Source organism: Ascaphus truei, chromosome 21 (assembly GCF_040206685.1).
Source record: "Ascaphus truei isolate aAscTru1 chromosome 21, aAscTru1.hap1, whole genome shotgun sequence".
Taxonomy (NCBI): Eukaryota; Metazoa; Chordata; class Amphibia; order Anura; family Ascaphidae; genus Ascaphus; species Ascaphus truei.
In genome coordinates, this window is record NC_134503.1 from 19,666,122 (window position 1) to 19,683,294 (window position 17,173).

The 17,173-nt window shown below is 45.4% G+C and overlaps 1 protein-coding gene across 4 annotated transcripts in view; it reads right to left on the reverse strand.

The window, feature by feature from the left end:
* The window catches only part of TOR4A (torsin family 4 member A), a 57,336-nt gene that overhangs the window by 25,347 nt on the left and 14,816 nt on the right, over positions 1-17,173 (reverse strand). The window contains exon 1 of one of the 4 annotated variants that reach the window (XM_075579265.1): positions 16,490-16,724. The exons of 2 other annotated variants lie outside the window; for them this stretch is intronic. The gene's annotated coding sequence lies outside the window, so the exon portion shown is untranslated. Of the gene's footprint in view, positions 1-16,489; positions 16,725-17,173 lie in introns of those variants that run through there. One more of the 4 variants, XM_075579263.1, reaches the window with a different exon arrangement.

Below are 17,173 nucleotides of genomic sequence, written 5' to 3' on the forward strand. Positions count from 1 at the left end.
GAATTTAGGGGGGGGGGGGTGGGAGAATGCTTCACATTTTACAAACGCACTTTGACCCCCGTACAGCCAGGGCGCCGGGACAGATTTCCTGATGCCCATGACTAAAGCTTTCCCCAGTGCCCCCTTCCCTACTGTACAGTATGTCACCCCCCTCCTGCCCCTCCTGGGGTCAGCAGCCTTGCGATCCCTCCCCTTTCACACCTGTATTTTTATCCCCCTCTTTCTCATACCTCCTTTCTCCTCCCCTCCCCCACCCCCCACCCCCCCCCCGTTGAAATAAAAAAAAAACCCTGAAAAAAACAGTTACTATGATCTAAATACTACAGAACTGATTTATTTAAAAAAAAAAAAAAAAAAAACATTTCACATGTTTTGCTGTTTTAAGGATTAAGTTTAGACCCCCCTGGTATAAAGTAACCACACTGAGAAAGTATGAAGTATGAGGGAAAGTGCACCATTGAGTGACTACCTAGTGAAGAACTAACACATGTGAAACACTGGCGCTGTAGGAAGTGGTTTTGGAGTAGTTAGGATAGGAACTGCTAGAAATAATATTTGTTCTGACTCAAGCACACTGTGGCAAGTGATAGAGGCAGGCAGGTAACTCACTCCCCGTAGAGTCCTTCTTTCTTTTGTGCTTTTATTGTAAAAAGGAACAATAACAAAAAAGGAGGGGAACTGGGTACCTGGCAAGAGTGAAGGTGTCATGGAACAAGAACCACATTTCTGTTCCCCCCCCCTTTCCTTTGCAGCTTCTGCTTGTCACGTTCTCATCCCAGCTGCATGTATTTTGCTCTGTGCACTCACAGTGCTGGTGTGTTAGACACAGTGTTGCGATCCCTGTCTCTGCATTATGCCAGTGAGTTGCTACAGCAACCTCATCCTTTCTGTCAGAATGAGTTAGTCTGCCTTCTCCCCCTCTGCCTTGCTTACAGATGGTCTGTCCCCAGGCTATCTTGCTACCCAGCATACACTGGCACTTCCTTTTCCACTTCTACATTGGCTGAGTGAGTACCCTCCTGTAATTTGCTCTACTGGCAAGGACTTATCTCTTTTCACCTGCCCTTAACTACAAAGCACCCACAGAGAGACAATATTCCAACACAGACATCTCCTCCACAAGTGCCTGTCTTTATTGCTGCTTTCCCTAAATAAAGTGAAGAAAATATACAGGACTTGTTGCGTTTTGGAAAGAGGGCTGAGTTGAAGCTAGCTGGGTTCATTCATACCTCCAGACATGACCCTGGATCCAGAATAGTGAAAAGGGAGGACAGTGTGCCTTACAGAAACTTACAGGAGCTGCTACTCTAAGACTTTATGCTAACACAGAGCAGTCTCTGCAGACTGACAAGCAGCAAACAACCTTGCACACAAGGCAGCAGCTTTGCAGACAGACAGTGCAGCTTACACAAAACTTGATTGCCTTTCTCTGTCTGAGTTCACCCTCTGCACAGCTCCATAGTGAGGGATTACCATCTCGCCTTACCCTGCGCACGTCCCCACGGCCAGCGCCACCAAGGGCCACCCACCGGACACCCGCCAGGACACGGGTCAGAGCCACCGGACACCTGTGAGTACAGCTACCCCCATGCTGAACGCTGCAGGACACCGCTCGGCATCATCTGAAACAGTCGCCCATCGCTGACACAGGTAACAGACCGCACGCCACACGCACTGGCTAAAGGCCTACACACACGTACAGCATGGCAGAACTCAGATCCTCACCAGACATCACGCAGGAGAGCGACCACTCAGACACAGAGACCGCTGCGCAACTGCAAAAGGCACAGGCAGACGCAAGGCCTAAACGGACAGTCACACTGACACAAAAGACCCGCAAAAAATACAAAACTGACGTTGAAGCGCACCGCGCTAAATTAGAGAAGGCCTGGGAAATAACAATACTGGGAATAAGCAATGCTACAAGCGCTGGCAACTATGCGCAACAGCTCGAGCAGACAATAATGCAATTAAGGACTGATCACTTGTGTTACCAAGAGCTGTCAGAGACATACATTACTTACCTGACCAGGGCTAACACCAGCGAAAGCCTGCAAGAACGAGACCTACAGAGTAACATTGACTTAACGCGTGACAGCTGGAAACAGCATCACAGCGCTCCAGCGCATCCAGGCACTCGTCAAGGTCAGCGCAATCTAACGCGTCCAGTGCAAGCACAAACGCTACCAAGTCACGAGCCGCCGCAGAGGCCGCACGTGCCAGGGTCGAATATAGTCGGAGAGAGGCAGCCGTAAGAGCAGAAAGAGCGCGCATAGAAGAGGATCAGACAGCCGCCGCTAATGCTGTCGCTGCCACCGCCGCTACTGCCGCCGCCAATGATGCCAACGCTGCCGCCGTACAGAGGAAAGCCGAATTTGATGCGGAACTAGAGGCACTTAATCAAGAGAAGGAAGCCGCCGCCATAGCCCAAGCTGAAGTCCTAGAAGCAGCCACGCGACAGGACGGCGGGGAGCAACCGTACAGACGGATAGCCTCAGAGGATCCAATCCAACGCACTGAAGACTACATAAGGAGCCTCTTCAGTGTAAACACCAGCGCGCCATCTCAACACGGAGGGAGTGACTCCACAGACACCGAAGACTTGCTAGGTCCACGAGGAGAAGACGCTGTTCCTTCAATGGTACATGCTGCCTGGGATAGCCACAGCCGCAACAGTGATTCACACGCCAGCGCGCACACGGATGCACTACAACAGGCTCGCAATCCAGGTACACCCACACGGGAGAACACAGCCCCTCACACTGACCAGCAGTCATCACGCGTCCATGCCAAGGAAGAGGCGACCGTACGGACCCTCCCAGCAACTACCTCAGAACGGGACCAACACGCCGATGCCTCAGGCCTGACAGACATAGCCAAGTTCATGATCCGGCGTGACCTGGTGCAAACAGGACTCATCAACTTTGATGACCGTCCTGAGAACTTCCGGACATGGAAGGTCACGTTCAAGGACGCAATCAACAGCCTGGGCTTCTCAGCAAGGGAAGAGCTCAACCTGCTATTCAAATGCCTGGGAAATGATTCCAGGGAGCACGCGAAGAGACTTCGGACGGCAAACGCGAACCACCCCCAAGTAGGTCTTGACCTAGTGTGGGAAAGGCTAGAAGAGTGCTACGGTAGCCCCGAAGCAGTCGAGGACTCACTCTTCAAAAGAGTCGACAGCTTTCCCAAGATCACAGCTAAAGACTACTCGAAGTTACGAGAGCTCGGGGACCTGCTGCAAGAGCTGGAGTTTGCAAGGAAAGACCATTCCTTAACAGGTCTCAACGTCTTGGACTCAGCTCGTGGAGTGAGACCCATCTTGGAAAAGCTACCCTACAACCTCCAAGAAAGGTGGATTTCAAAAAGCTCCAAATACAAAAGGGAGAAGCAAGTCACCTTCCCCCCATTCTCATTCTTCTTGAGCTTCATCCGCGAAGCGGCAAGGACAAGGAACGCTCTCAGTTTCATCTTGGGTGCGCAAACCATACACAGTGCAAGCAGCCTGAGGAATGAGAGACCAGTGGCGAGATACGGTAACACTCAAACACCCATCTCGGTCCACAGGACGGACATGCCTCTCACGACCCAAACTACTCCCGATCAGTCGGTCGCCGGAGATGAGGAACCAAGGGATCCTAACAGGGAATGTCCCATACACAAGAAGCCACACCCACTTAACAAGTGCTTTAGGTTCAGGATGAAGTCCCTAGAGGAACGCAAGAGGTTACTTGGAGAATTCAGTTTTTGCTTCAGGTGCTGCGGTTCCATGACTCACCTAGCCAGAGACTGTAAAGAAGAAATCAAATGTACAGTGTGCAAAAGTGACAAGCACATAACATCTTTACATCCAGAGGCGCTGACACTCCACCAACTCAACAACCCATCCTCCGTAGCGGAGCATGGCGGGGAGGAAGAAGGAGAGCCAACATCCGTCACGTCCCAGCGCACCGAGGTTTGCGGAAAAGGAAGTGACAAAATGTCCTGCTCCAAAATATGCCTTGTCGCAGTGCACCCCCAGGGACAACCTGAGAAGGCTATTCGGATGTATGCAATCCTCGATGACCAAAGCAACAGATCTTTGGCGAAGACAGAGTTCTTCAACTTATTCAACTTACAAGACAATGCCTCACCCTACACCCTCAGAACCTGTGCAGGGTCAACTGAGACAACAGGGAGAAGAGCAAGCGGTTACATCATACGTTCAGTGGATAAAAGAGTGAAGATAGCTCTCCCCTCACTCGTCGAGTGCAATCAAATGGCCAAAAACAGGGACGAGATTCCCACACCAGACGTGGCACGCCATCACACGCACCTCAGAGGAATAGCCAACTACATCCCACCGGTAGAACAAGGCGCCAAGATCTTGCTGCTGCTCGGTAGGGACATCTTGAGGGTACATAAAGTCCGTAAACAGCATAACGGACCCCACAACGCACCATACGCCCAAAGACTTGACCTACGATGGGTGATAGTGGGCAACGCGTGCACTGACAAAGAGCACGGACAAGACTATGTTGACGCCCGCAGAATGGTGATAACAGAATGTGGACACAGATCCCTCTCTGAACCATGTCTTGGCCATCTCCAAGTAACAGGAGGGCCGAGTGAAGAGAAGAGACAAGGTCATACCCCTGAGATCGACAAGAACATCCTCACATCAGGGGGATGTGACCATGGCCTAGGATGCTTAGTGTCTCAGACAACCAAGGATGATGAGTCGACTCCACTGAAAGAAGAAAGTAACCTCCCAAAAGGTGACCGACAAAGGGATCGTCCAAAAGACAATAAACAAATCGGACGATCCTCCCGCGAGCAATGGCACGGCTAAGACGTACAGTTGTTCCTCTCCATAGAATGTCAAGCGACAAAGCAGCCAGCTGCCATGGCTGGAATAGCCGCAAAGGATTGTACCCTGCAGGTGAAACCACAGGGATAAAAAGACTGTTATGTCACACACGTAAGAGGAGACAGTTGCAGAGACATTTCCCAAAAGGATTTACAAGGACAAAAGAGACTGTTTTTCGTCATGTCCAGGGAGAGAACAACAATGTCAGTCAAGGGCAGTCAACAATGAGACACAAAGGCGTATCACCAAAATATGTGGAGACGTTCTCTTGCAAGAGGAATGCACCAATGACTTAGGGTGCACAGTGTTCCAGACCACAAAGGACGACAAGCAAACACTATTGATGGGAGATAGAGAATTCCTGATGTTAACGGTCAAGGAGCTCGTCAAAAACAGATCTGGCAGTTGGGTGAACCCGCTACCATTCTGTTCACCAAGAAGGAGCCTCCCAAACAATGGAGAACATGCCATCTCTAGGTTCACTTCGCACCTCTGCGACCTACAAAGGGAACCGGAGACCAAAAACAACTTTGTGGCCTTCATCCAGAAGATATTCCTTACCGGCCACGCGAAGCCAGCACCTCTAATAAAGAAAGGTGAAGAATGCTGGTACCTCCAATCATCTCGGGTCTACCACCCTCAGGAATCCGATCAAATCCGTGTAGTGTTCAGCCCCAGTGCTCAGCTCCAGGGAGTCTCTCCGAACGACGCCCTCTTTACTGGACTAGATTCGACAACTGATCTTCCAGGAGTGTCGCTCCACTTCCGCAAGGAGCCAAAACCCATCTCCTTCTGCCAAACGCCAGGTGTTGAGTGACAGGCTGCCACAGCTGGCATACCTACAAGGGGATGCACTCTGTAGGTAAACCCACAGAGACAAAAGGACTGTTCTTCCATAAGTTTAAAAAGGAACAGTGCCAGAGACTTTCACAGAGAGACATTGTGGTGAACCCAGCTAACTTGGACCGCTGCATCCACCCAACATCCTTTGCTAAAAGACTTTGCCAAGGGATTTCAACGCCAGTGGTACCGGCCGGTATCGCCTCGTTATGTGGACATGGACTTTGCATTGTTATGTTATGTTTGTTTGCATTGCACATATGTTCCACACTTTCAAGTTATATAGTGGTATCTCCAGATACCAGACGGGGAGTGTCATGGAACAAGAACCACATTTCTGTTTCACCCCCCCCCCCCTTTCCTTTGCAGTTTCTGCTTGTCACATTATCATCCCAGCTGCATGTATTTTGCTCTGTGCACTCACAGTGCTGGTGTGTTAGACACAGTGTTGCGATCCCTGTCTCTGCATTATGCCAGTGAGTTGCTACAGCAACCTCAGCCTGTCAGAATGAGTTAGTCTGCCTTCTCCCCCTCTGCCTTGCTTACAGATGGTCTGTCCCCAGGCTATCTTGCTACCCAGCATACACTGGCACTTACTTTTCCACTTCTACACTGGCTGAGTGAATACCCCTCTTGTAATTTTCTCTACTGGCAAGGACTTATCCCTTTTCACCTGCCCTTAACTACAAAGCACAAAGAGAGAGACATTATTCCAACACAGACATCTCCTCCACAAGTGCCTGTCCTTTCCCTAAATAAAGTGAAGAAAATATACAGGACTTGTTGTGTTTTGGAAAGAGGGCTGAGTTGAAGCTAGCTGGGTTCATTCATACCTCCAGACATGACCCTGGATCCAGAATAGAAGGAGAGGTAAATTATGATAGCTTTATCAGGAATGGGACAGCTGACTGCTCCTGAAGGCTGCTGGTTCCAAAAGAGGAAGAGGATATGACCCAACATGTAGGAAAATGGGCAGGGAGAGACCAACAGCCAGGGGTCCTAGATAGACCATACCACTCAGCCAGTGGAATAGTTGCTAGGCAACAGGCTGAGAAGCCAACAAGAGAGTTACAAAGTTGCAACATTACACTGAGGAGTGATAGCAGCCTCAGAACAGGGAAAAACAGAGAGGTTCCAGGTCAATATTAAAATGAGATGTATTAAACTATGCTTCAATATAATGGAGCAGGGTTGTGTCAATTGAATCTGTCAGGTCGGAGGTGGCATTAACCTCTATTGCTCAGCGCCAGAGGCAAGAAGTTCAAAGAACAGCTTCATACACATGGGGCTCTATGTATCAAGAGGTACGTGTGCACTGACACAGTTGTGTTTCTGTCTGAAACTTGACATTTATGTAGTGTATTTCTACTTTTTTAGAATTTGCCGTCGGCTGCGCTGGTATTTTGAACTAAAAAAGACTTGCGCCACTTTCAAGGTGACAGAGAAAAGCAACGCAGAAAAATATCAAGAAAAGTGATGCAAGCCGCACATCCCTTAATATATAGCCCGGCGCCAATATGCAAATGTGACTCCGCCCCTAACTCCTTCCCACCAATCCCTCATCTCGTCGCAGGCAGACACAGATGTCGCTGAAAATAGCTCAAGACTGATTAATACATACATGCTGTCTGACGCAGGTATAATTTAGCGCTGGTTGTGACAAAATAATGACTTTGCGCTGGCATTCGCCGTTTGATACATAGAGCTCATGGAACAGGAGCAAATTGATGCAAATGGAAACTTGTTTGCTCTGTCAAGATTGAGCAAATTGCTCCACACGACCATGTTTATACATATCCCCCTAAGGCGGTGGGGGGTGCGCCAGCACCCCGAAGTCTGTTCCCCTAACTGGAGTGGGGCGCCGCCACTCCTTTGCCGGCTGTTTCCAAGCTACCATTTTACCCACTCCCACTGCACACAGATGGTGGGGTGTAGAAGGAAAAACACTGACCCGGGCCCTCGCTGTATGGGTTTCTGGTGGTCTCCGCTTCTTTTTTGTCTGGTGCTGGCACCGTTGTGTCAGTGGCAACCGTGCTCACCCCAGATTTTGCTTTTAGAGTGTTTTCTGGGAGTCCTGCGCCTCTGAGTTACATAGTAGAGGAGGTTGAAAAAAAAGACATGGGTCCATCAAGTTAAACCTGTGCTAAATCTAGACGAGTTGGTATAGGCCGCATCGCCTCCAGAAAACACCAGGGATTATTTAAGTAATCCAGAGTGTGTGGTTACTGGTAACAAGCGGACTACCCAGTGTAGAAGAGCAGGGGCTATTGCAGGTGGCAGAGGTGCGCTTGGGTGACCCTATTGGCAGTCCTGGGTGGTGGAACACTACTGTTTATGTTGGGGTTTATTGGGTTAATTTTTTGTCGCAGCTAGAGCGGGTTTTCCTTTCGGTCAAAGAACCAGATATTTGCAAAACTATACACAATCGGCATTATGCAGAAATTGCACATTTTCACCATTTATGTATTTGCAGTGTTGCCAAAGAATCGAAGCCGAGTCAGAGTTCCCAAGCGATTTGCAAGTCATGAAGTCTATGTTCATTGCTATTCATTTCAAGTGCGAACGCCAACACAGACCCTGATAGAGGGCTTGTGAAGGAGGGGGAGCAGGAGAGAAGGAGATTTAGGAGAGTACCCACTGACTTAAAACCTCTCAAACACTCTATACAACACGTTGAGCGATACCTTTGAAAACACCTGAAATACTGCAGAACCATGCTCATTTCATTCATTCTAATATAAACTAAGATAGGGTACATTTTGCATGGTTTATGATCTTATGCAAATGTTTCACACATCTCTACATAGGACCACAGTGTTACCACTGCTGGCAGAGTCTTTTTCACAAGTCGGTTTCCCGTTGACCCAAGCTTCCTGGGGCATCTGTGGTCTGCCTTTTGCTAACCCCCTGTAGTGTCATTGCTTAGGGGCAAGTATGACACTTTTAGAGTATATTTATACATTCACATATTCAAATGTTTTAATATAGAAAATAATGGCATTATGGCAAGAGAATGCGGTGCCATATCCAGGTGGAACAGCAGGTTTTTGTTTTGATCACAATATATGCTGCTTTTGCCATATTTTATCCCCTTGCCTTATTTATTCCCATAACTAGAGATCTGCAAATCTCTCGCTGTTTGATTAGCAAACGTTTTTGCGATTCTTTGTCAATTGTGTACTTAAAGTCACCAGAAACACAAAATGTTTGCAGATTCAGCGAAATTCGAGTGGTAAGCCCTTATTGCCAATAGAGTTGCCAGGTGACTTCTCCACAAATACTGGACATAACGGTGAAAGGTGCAACGTGCTCACCTCTCTCCGCTCCATGTGGTTTCCTCCTCTCTTTGGAACCAACCCCCAGGCTCCTGAGCCCTCCTCCTGATTGGCTGCATTACCCAGCAGCAGCCAACCAGGATGGAGGAAGCTTCTTAGCCCCCTAGCAATAGCCCTGCTTGTGGAAATCCTGTGGCCCCCCAAGCCAGTCAGGTCACTATGTCCAGAGAGGTAATACCAGTATACACATACATGTCCATTATTACCTGTAATTTTTTACTGGACAGAGTGCCCAAATACAGGACAGTCCAGTTCAATACTGGACACCTGGCAACCCTTAGTAAAATAAAAGAAAAAAGCAAATGTTAAAAGGGCAGCAGGTTTTCTGGAAGATTTTTAATGTCCTATGAGTTATTTGCAAATGTTAATAACTTTTGCCAGTTTTGTGAACTTGCATGAAAGTTCCGTCCATTCCTACCCAAGGCCTGCTGTTAATACCTTCACTGACGGAAAAGCAACAAAGGGGTTCATTTGCTTTCAAAACAACAAACTGTATTTGTAAAAGCTGTGTTTGTTTTACTCAATGCAAACAGGATCCCTAACCTTTTTGACCTGAGCTCCAGTAGCAAATGCTGTGGCCCAGTGAATAACATATGGTTTTGGCACAGTTGGTAAGCTATGGTACTGTAAGTGGATGATTCATGCATACTGTATACAGCATATAACTGTGGGTTGGTGAACTCTTGGGACTTCTGCCTGCAACTCACGCAGATGTGCTGATGGTACTAGTCAATGAAAATATACTGAGTAACTTTAAACCTAAATATCAAAGTGGTAAGGCGCTGGACATCACAATTGCCTGTCACTGATTCCGGGTAGGGGCTCATGGGGATCAATGACAGGCAATTGTAATTATTGGTTTTTATTGTGTTTTGGTATCCTATAGTTTTTAAAGTAATGTATTAGAAATGAAGTTTTAGGACTCTATTTATTAATTTATGAATTCATATTTTATTAACTTACTCTCTCAACCAGCCACGATCCTTCTTGAGTGCACTTCACAGAATAGGTTTTCGTCTTTCTTCTTTTTTGATATCCATATGTATTTCCTACCTATTGATCTGCACCTCCCCTATTTAGGGGGTTTAAGTAGGTAATTAGCATATACATTAGTTGAAATCTTGCACTTGGGAAGTTTAAAGTCTTGAGCAAAATAAAATCCTTTTTGTTTTAGTTTAATCATTATTAAAGATGGGCACCGCTGTGAGATCCTGTTCATTGTTTAATGACACAGTCATGCATCTTTGGGGATTAATAATAATAATAATAATAGCATGTTCGTGTATAGCGCTGCAGGCACAGGTCACTGCCCCGTGGAGCTTACAATCTATGTGTTTGGTGTCTGAGGCACAGGGAGATAAAGAGACTTGCCTAAGGTCACAAGGAGCTGACATACTCATACTCTGTGTCAGACAGTGTGTCTTTACTCACTGAGCCACTCCTCCCTAATACATTCTCTCTATACATTCTGAGCTAAATATGTAACTGACGCTTAACAAAAGGAGTATGAGTTGTGTGCACTTCAGAGGTTAATGTTGGTTACAAATTGTCTTAAACCTAAATGAATTATTTTAGGTGACGACTAACCACTGTCCATGCCAATTTTTATGTGCTGATCTAGGGAAAAGGATATCTGGTTTTGTAAGTGGAGGGATTGAAATATGGCTGTCCTGAAACTAGAATAAATGAAAACCTTTTAAATGTAACTTGATAGGGATACATATGTGATCTGTGGAATACCAGGGGGTGTGGCCAAGAAGACAACTTTGGGTAAAGTTACTACTGTAGATATGACCATCCTGGGCCTGACAGCAATTTGCAAGAATAACAAATAGATATTTGTAGCAGTTGCAATGAGACAAATCAAATGATGCCAAACACTTCATGCTTAGGAGGTGGTGCAAAGGACAGACATCTGTTTCTCATGCAATAGATATAATTAGGTTGTCAAATTTCATATTCAGGCGTACATATTAAGTATACAAAGAGAGAGCTCCACCCGCTCTGCCATGGCGGTATCTGGGATGCACTAGGGTAACAGACAGTTAATTATAGAAGAGAATATTGGTTTTCACTACAAAGATGGAATTAAACTAAAGCACCCAAATGTGTGCACTCTCCGGATGGCTGGATCGTCAAAGGAATGTAATGATTGTAATGCTAGCGTTGGATGTACACCATTAAATGCTGAATATGAATGTATTGTATCCCCCCTGTGTAAGCAGAGTAGAGTAAATGAGCGAGTTAAAAATTCTTTATTACTAAAAAATATATAAAATAATGGGGGTGAATGGACAAACCGGTAATTAAAAAGCCACCAACAATACAAGGCTATTATTGACGTTGCATAATGCGTTTTAGATGTAGTCCAATATCGCTGAAAACCGCCCAGTATTGGGACAATGTAGGTTTAAGACTTAGCCAAGTTTTATTAAACCTATTGGTGGTTAGGGTACAGGAGTTGCAGTCCTTAGAAATGCGCTAGATCATTTGTAGAGTCCATTGATTAATGTGACCCAAATGTCATATAGCAGGCTCATAAGCATAATTTGTAAGATATATAGGGCAGTGGTAGTTTGCTGGTATAGTAGGTTGTCTTAACCTCCAACCGTGCCCAAGAATGATCGTGGTAGGAATGCTACTCAGCTTGCAGTCAGTGCTGTTTCATAGATATTGGAGTAGAACTAGGAGGAAGTAGCTGATGTGTACGTAGTAGATGAAGGTTTAACACCAGCGACTTCTCAACACTCGAGGGTGCTTGTATAATACTTCGGGAGCTTTGTTAGTTCCCCATGGCTATAAATAGAATAGCCACTGCTATTGAGCATTGGGGGAGTGAGAATGTGCATACAGTATACTAAGGCTGCGCTTATAGTGCCGACGACAGCGACGCGACATAGTGGCAAAACAAATGCATTGCTGCCGTCGCGTGCGCTTATAGTAAGCACGACGCGACAGATTGGTCGCGATCGCTGGAAGTCATCTCTCTGATTTTCCGTCGCATCGCCGGCACTATAAGCGTAGCCTAAGGTTTATCGCCAGATGCTTCCTGACATCCATAGGATGCTTGTGTAGCACCAGGGTGCCGCTGAGTGGGCGCTCATGCTCGCACTGGGCGCGATGAAACACATTGCTACAATGTGTGCGGCCAGCGTGAGCGAGCGCCTGCGCATGCACGGCGCTTAGCTGCTTGCCGAAGCAAGCAAATTTGAATTTGCCACTCGCTGGCGAGTCACGTGAGCGGTTCGTCCAATGAGGGTGAACCAGCTCCGTGATGTCATAAATAGTGCAAGTTTATGATGTGATCAAGCAAATGTTGGATGCTCCTTGTAGGTTTTCAATGTAGTGCAGTATATCAAGTTTACTCCATATCATACAACACACTGCTTTATACAGAGCTGTTTGAAAAAAACAGGGGTGGCCAACAAACAGGTCAAGTTTTAAGGATATTCCTGCTTCAGCACAGGTGGCTCAATCAGTGGCTTGGTCATTGACCCCTCCACTAATTCAGCCACATGTGCTGAAGCAGGGATATCCTTAAAACCTGACCTGTTGGTGGCCCTTGAGGACTGGAGTTGGCCACTCCTGGAATAGAACTATTGGGCCCATTCATCGCTGTGGGATATCGCGCCGTTAACTCCCATTCAAGTCAACGAAAGTTAGCCCTGGAACATGTGTGAGATCCCGCACTGGCACTTACTGCCCCCTCTGTGCGGAGTCGCCTGCAAGAGGCTGGTCAAGAGAATGAATTATTTGGGTAATAATCCTGTGGTTCTAAAATGGAATTATGGACGATGATAAAATAATAAGCCTCACAGCCCACCAAGTCTGCCCACTTGTTCAGGTCGCGGCAGAGACCCCCGTGCGATTCCTATCTTTGTATTCATTTTATTTTTTTTAGATACACTTGTGGACTTGCGGCTGTTCCAATCATCTGTGAATTCATTTACTGGGTCACCTTCATCTACCTCGGCTGGGAGGCGTGTCCTTGTGTGTACTGCCCTTTCAGTGAATAACTATTTGTGTTACATTTGACCTGTACAAAGTTACATTGGCTAATCTGGTGCTTCAAAATTACAATAAAGTTGACAATGACAATAAAAAAAAAAAACTAAATCAACATTAAAAAGGTGCAGTTCCCACTATGTGACTTATTTTGAAAGTGGTGCTCTTGAAACGGGCAAATATTTATAAAAATTTGTATTAACTGGGTTCAATTTTTTTTATAATTCTTGAAAAATATTTAATATTTCAAAGGAACTTTAAGGATTACTTTTGAGCAATACTGTCCAATTTTAGTCACTTATAACTTTCTCTTTTTTTTTTTTATTCTTTTCCCCCCCTAAATTTTGGAATATTCTCTCATTTAAAAAAAAAAATTTTGATTAAAAAACAAACAAAAACATTAGTGGCAGTTAACAAAATAGAACAAAATTCATTAACAAAATAGAAAAAAGATGTGACGCACAAATCCGTTTACATGACCTAATAAATTCAATGTTTGATATTGAAGTCACCCTCTCTCCCCCCTTAGGTGGATGGTTGAGCAACATGCGAGTTCCATTGTGTATTAAACAGCTTGTTTGCAAGGATAAGGGGGGGCTGAGTTTGTATAGTCAAGCAGTTTAAAGAAGACATTTCTGCGCTATTTATGCCCTGGATGGGTGCTGGAACTTTGTGCACTATTAAATAAAGTTAGCCATATTCATTTAGGTTGTGGGCTGTATTTTGAGGCAGGTACACGCACTTACATGTTACACAGTATTAGCCCTATCGGTTAGTACTATGAAATGTACATTTTCATAATGTTACCATGGTGCAAACAAAGTAAATGGATTAAAACGCTCGAGTAGTTTAAAAGCAGTGCAGAGTTAACATATGTAGTGAGATTCTGTATGTGGGACAGTTTCTCTTTTTTTAATTCAACCTTTTGCATGCAAAACAGAATTTTTCAGCTGTAAAGTATAATGAGCCTGTCAAATGTAAAAAAAAAATCCTGCATTTAATATGTATAAATATATATGTTATAATATACCATATTTGCATGTGCTTTGACTTTGTCTGTTAGATAAACACCATTCTTTATTCCTTCAGCTTGTTCTGTCTCTTTCCCAGCTCCTCCTTTTTGACATTGGTTTACAGATTGGGGGTTATTCATTAAGCTGCGATAGTGCCGATCGGGCGCTAATGCAGTTTAATTAATAGCCCCCATTGTGTGAACTAATTATCAAGATCATTGTTTTTTTTTCATTTTTATTATTGTTTAGTATTCTGAGAAGCAGGGTAATGCACAGTTATGATACATTTATTGGACGCTGTGAAGGCTGTCTTCTCCTTGCTGGGGAAGAGGCAGAGTTCTGCTCTGGTGGAAAGATCTAACAGAGACTTTTTAGGGCCATATTTACTAAGCAATATTCAACAGGCTGTAACGCGAGTTTCAACATCGGAAGATGCCTCATGGCATAAGACTGCTTAGTCAATGTTGGCCTAAACGTACAAATTAATTAACCTGTTTATTAAACTTTGCTATGTGTGAATTCGCAGGAGAGAGGGGGGATGGGGAGAGAGGGGGGGCTGGGGAGAGAGGGGGGTGGGGAGAGAGGGGGGGTGGGGGAGAGAGGGGGGGGTGGGGAGAGAGGCGGGATGGGGAGAGAGGGGGAATGGGGAGAGAGGGGGAATGGGGAGAGAGGGGGGGCTGGGGAGAGAGGGGGGGGCTGGGGAGAGAGGGGGGGCTGGGGAGAGAGGGGGGCTGGGGAGAGAGGGGGGGTGGGGAGAGAGGGGGGGGTGGGGAGAGAGGGGGATGGGGAGGAAAGATTTTGCTCTGTGTTTTAACTAATTTGCCCGGCTGTGAGCAAATGAGGAAGATTTGTGGGTTTACTTGATAAACCCCTGAGACAGTAATAAAGGCCCTAGCCTCCTCCCCCCTCACCTTTGTGTGAGTGGATGAAACTATGCAAATGAGTCTAATAGTGATGATAAGAGAGGAATTTTTTACATGTCTTTCAAAGCACTAATCCCCCCAGCTCTTAAAGGGACACTCCCACATAGAGGGTCAACTTGCCCATGTAATTAGCTCATTGGAAAGATTGAATCCCTTTAAAAGTAACTGACTTTTTTTTTTACATCTTCTGAAATATGAATATGTAATTTTTAGGGGATTCTAGTGTATCAGCTTATGTTTATCAGTTTGACTAATGAGAGCATTGTGATTAATTTGCAAACAAAGCACAGAGCGTAGTTAACATTTTTACCTGTGATAGAGGAAACAGTCTTGTCACCAAAAGACATTGGGTAAAGATTGTCAAAATGCCTGAAATTATTTGTTCACCATGGAAATGTTAAACATTAGAAACATTTTTTGTTTCTAAATTCCTGTTTGAACATGTAAGCATGTCACTGTCCTTATTTCACACGTGGAACCCCTCTGGTTTTGACACATTTAATTATGATTTTTATAATCAGCATACATATTAGCTGATCACTGTGATACATAGTAGCACTATTCCAGAAAATGCCATTTGTTACCCTGAACCCAAACCTTACTGATAGGAGTGCTTGAAGGTTGAGAGAGATATATATATATCAGTTAAACACTTAGCATCAAAGTTCAAGTGAAACAGCCCAAATTGTTCAAATTGTACTAGTTTGATTTTATTTGTGTTGAAATAGCCGCCCTGGTACTTAAAAATGTATATATTTGTTTACGTTCGATCAAACTCCTGAAAGAGAGAGCAGGGGAAATGAATCGAACATGCAGCCGTTTTACTGTTTTACTTTTAAGCAAACTTGTTACGAACTTTTGAATAGAAGCAAACTTTTTCACCAAACCAAAGAAGGGGGGGAAATGAGCAAAAGTCCGCAAACGCGGCACAGAAAAAAGTTTGCGCATCTCTCGGCAAAGACCAGCGCAAAAGATTTGCACGCTATTTATCGAAGGAAAAACTCCAATTGCTTTCAACGGGATTCTCCTTCTTTCATAAATCCAATGGTGTTGATTTTGGCAAAGTTGTGTTGACGGGAGACTTTAATACATATACTCGGCCCCTTAAGTATCAAACACCTCTGCAAAATATCTAATTAGTTGCATCAAATGTAACAAGTGTAACAATTTAGTTACACCTGGTCTAACAACAAACACACATTTAACTTATCTGAACACACACATCGCTCTACACGGCATGCACACAGCCCTGTATAAAGAAGCATAGTCCTCCAGCTACTAACAGGTCAGGTTCTCAGGATATCCCTGCTTCAGCAAAGTTAAGTTGGCTCAATCGGTGGCTCAGTCGAAGATTAAGCCACCTGTGCTGAAGCAGGGATATCCTTAAAACCTGACCTGTGGGTGACCCTTGAGGACTGGAGCTGGTTACCCCTGCTCTATGGCTTCTTTATACAGGGCTGTGTGCATGCAATGCTGGAGATAGAATAACATTCCTTTAATGCACATGAGGTCGTTGCTCCTTACCAGAGAGGTGCAGGTATCCCACTCCCACGGCAGCTTTGCAGATGTGTAAAGTCCATGGAGTTAGGGGCACAAGAGCCGATCTGAAGGCCTGTGACTACTGTAGGTGCTTGTGAAGAGGAGAACTGGAGAGGAAGGGAAAAAAAGGGCAGAAGAAGCAAACCCACTTCCACCCCCCTCTCCCCACACATAAACACTCTGAGCTCTTGCAACTGGGCAGCTGCTGTGGCGAGATCAAACCTAAACTCAGACAGGTCCAGCCCCCTAAAGAATGTGAAATATCCAGAGGCAGGAAAGGCAGTGAACCGAAAGAATGATACACAAGTTCCCTTTATTCAGGGTGACTGGTAAACAGAAGCATGCACGGCTTAACCTGTGCGGTGGGGGCATTCAAATTCTATATGGGTATGTACACCATAGGGGTCAATTATGCAAAAAGTTCAGGGACATTTTTTTGAAAGGACAATAAGGGCTATTATTGACTGTTTAAAATATAAAACAGGTTCGGTAAGTCCAGTGTAGCTACGTGAGTGACATCTGCGGGTTGGGACATGCTTCTCTTGTACTGATCAATTCTACTTTGAAATGTGCTTGTCCAGGTGCATTTGCCCTTTCTTACCAGACCCACGGCTTAAATAAAGGTACAACACACTAGCCTGACTTTTTGGTAGTGAAGGCCGCAGGGAT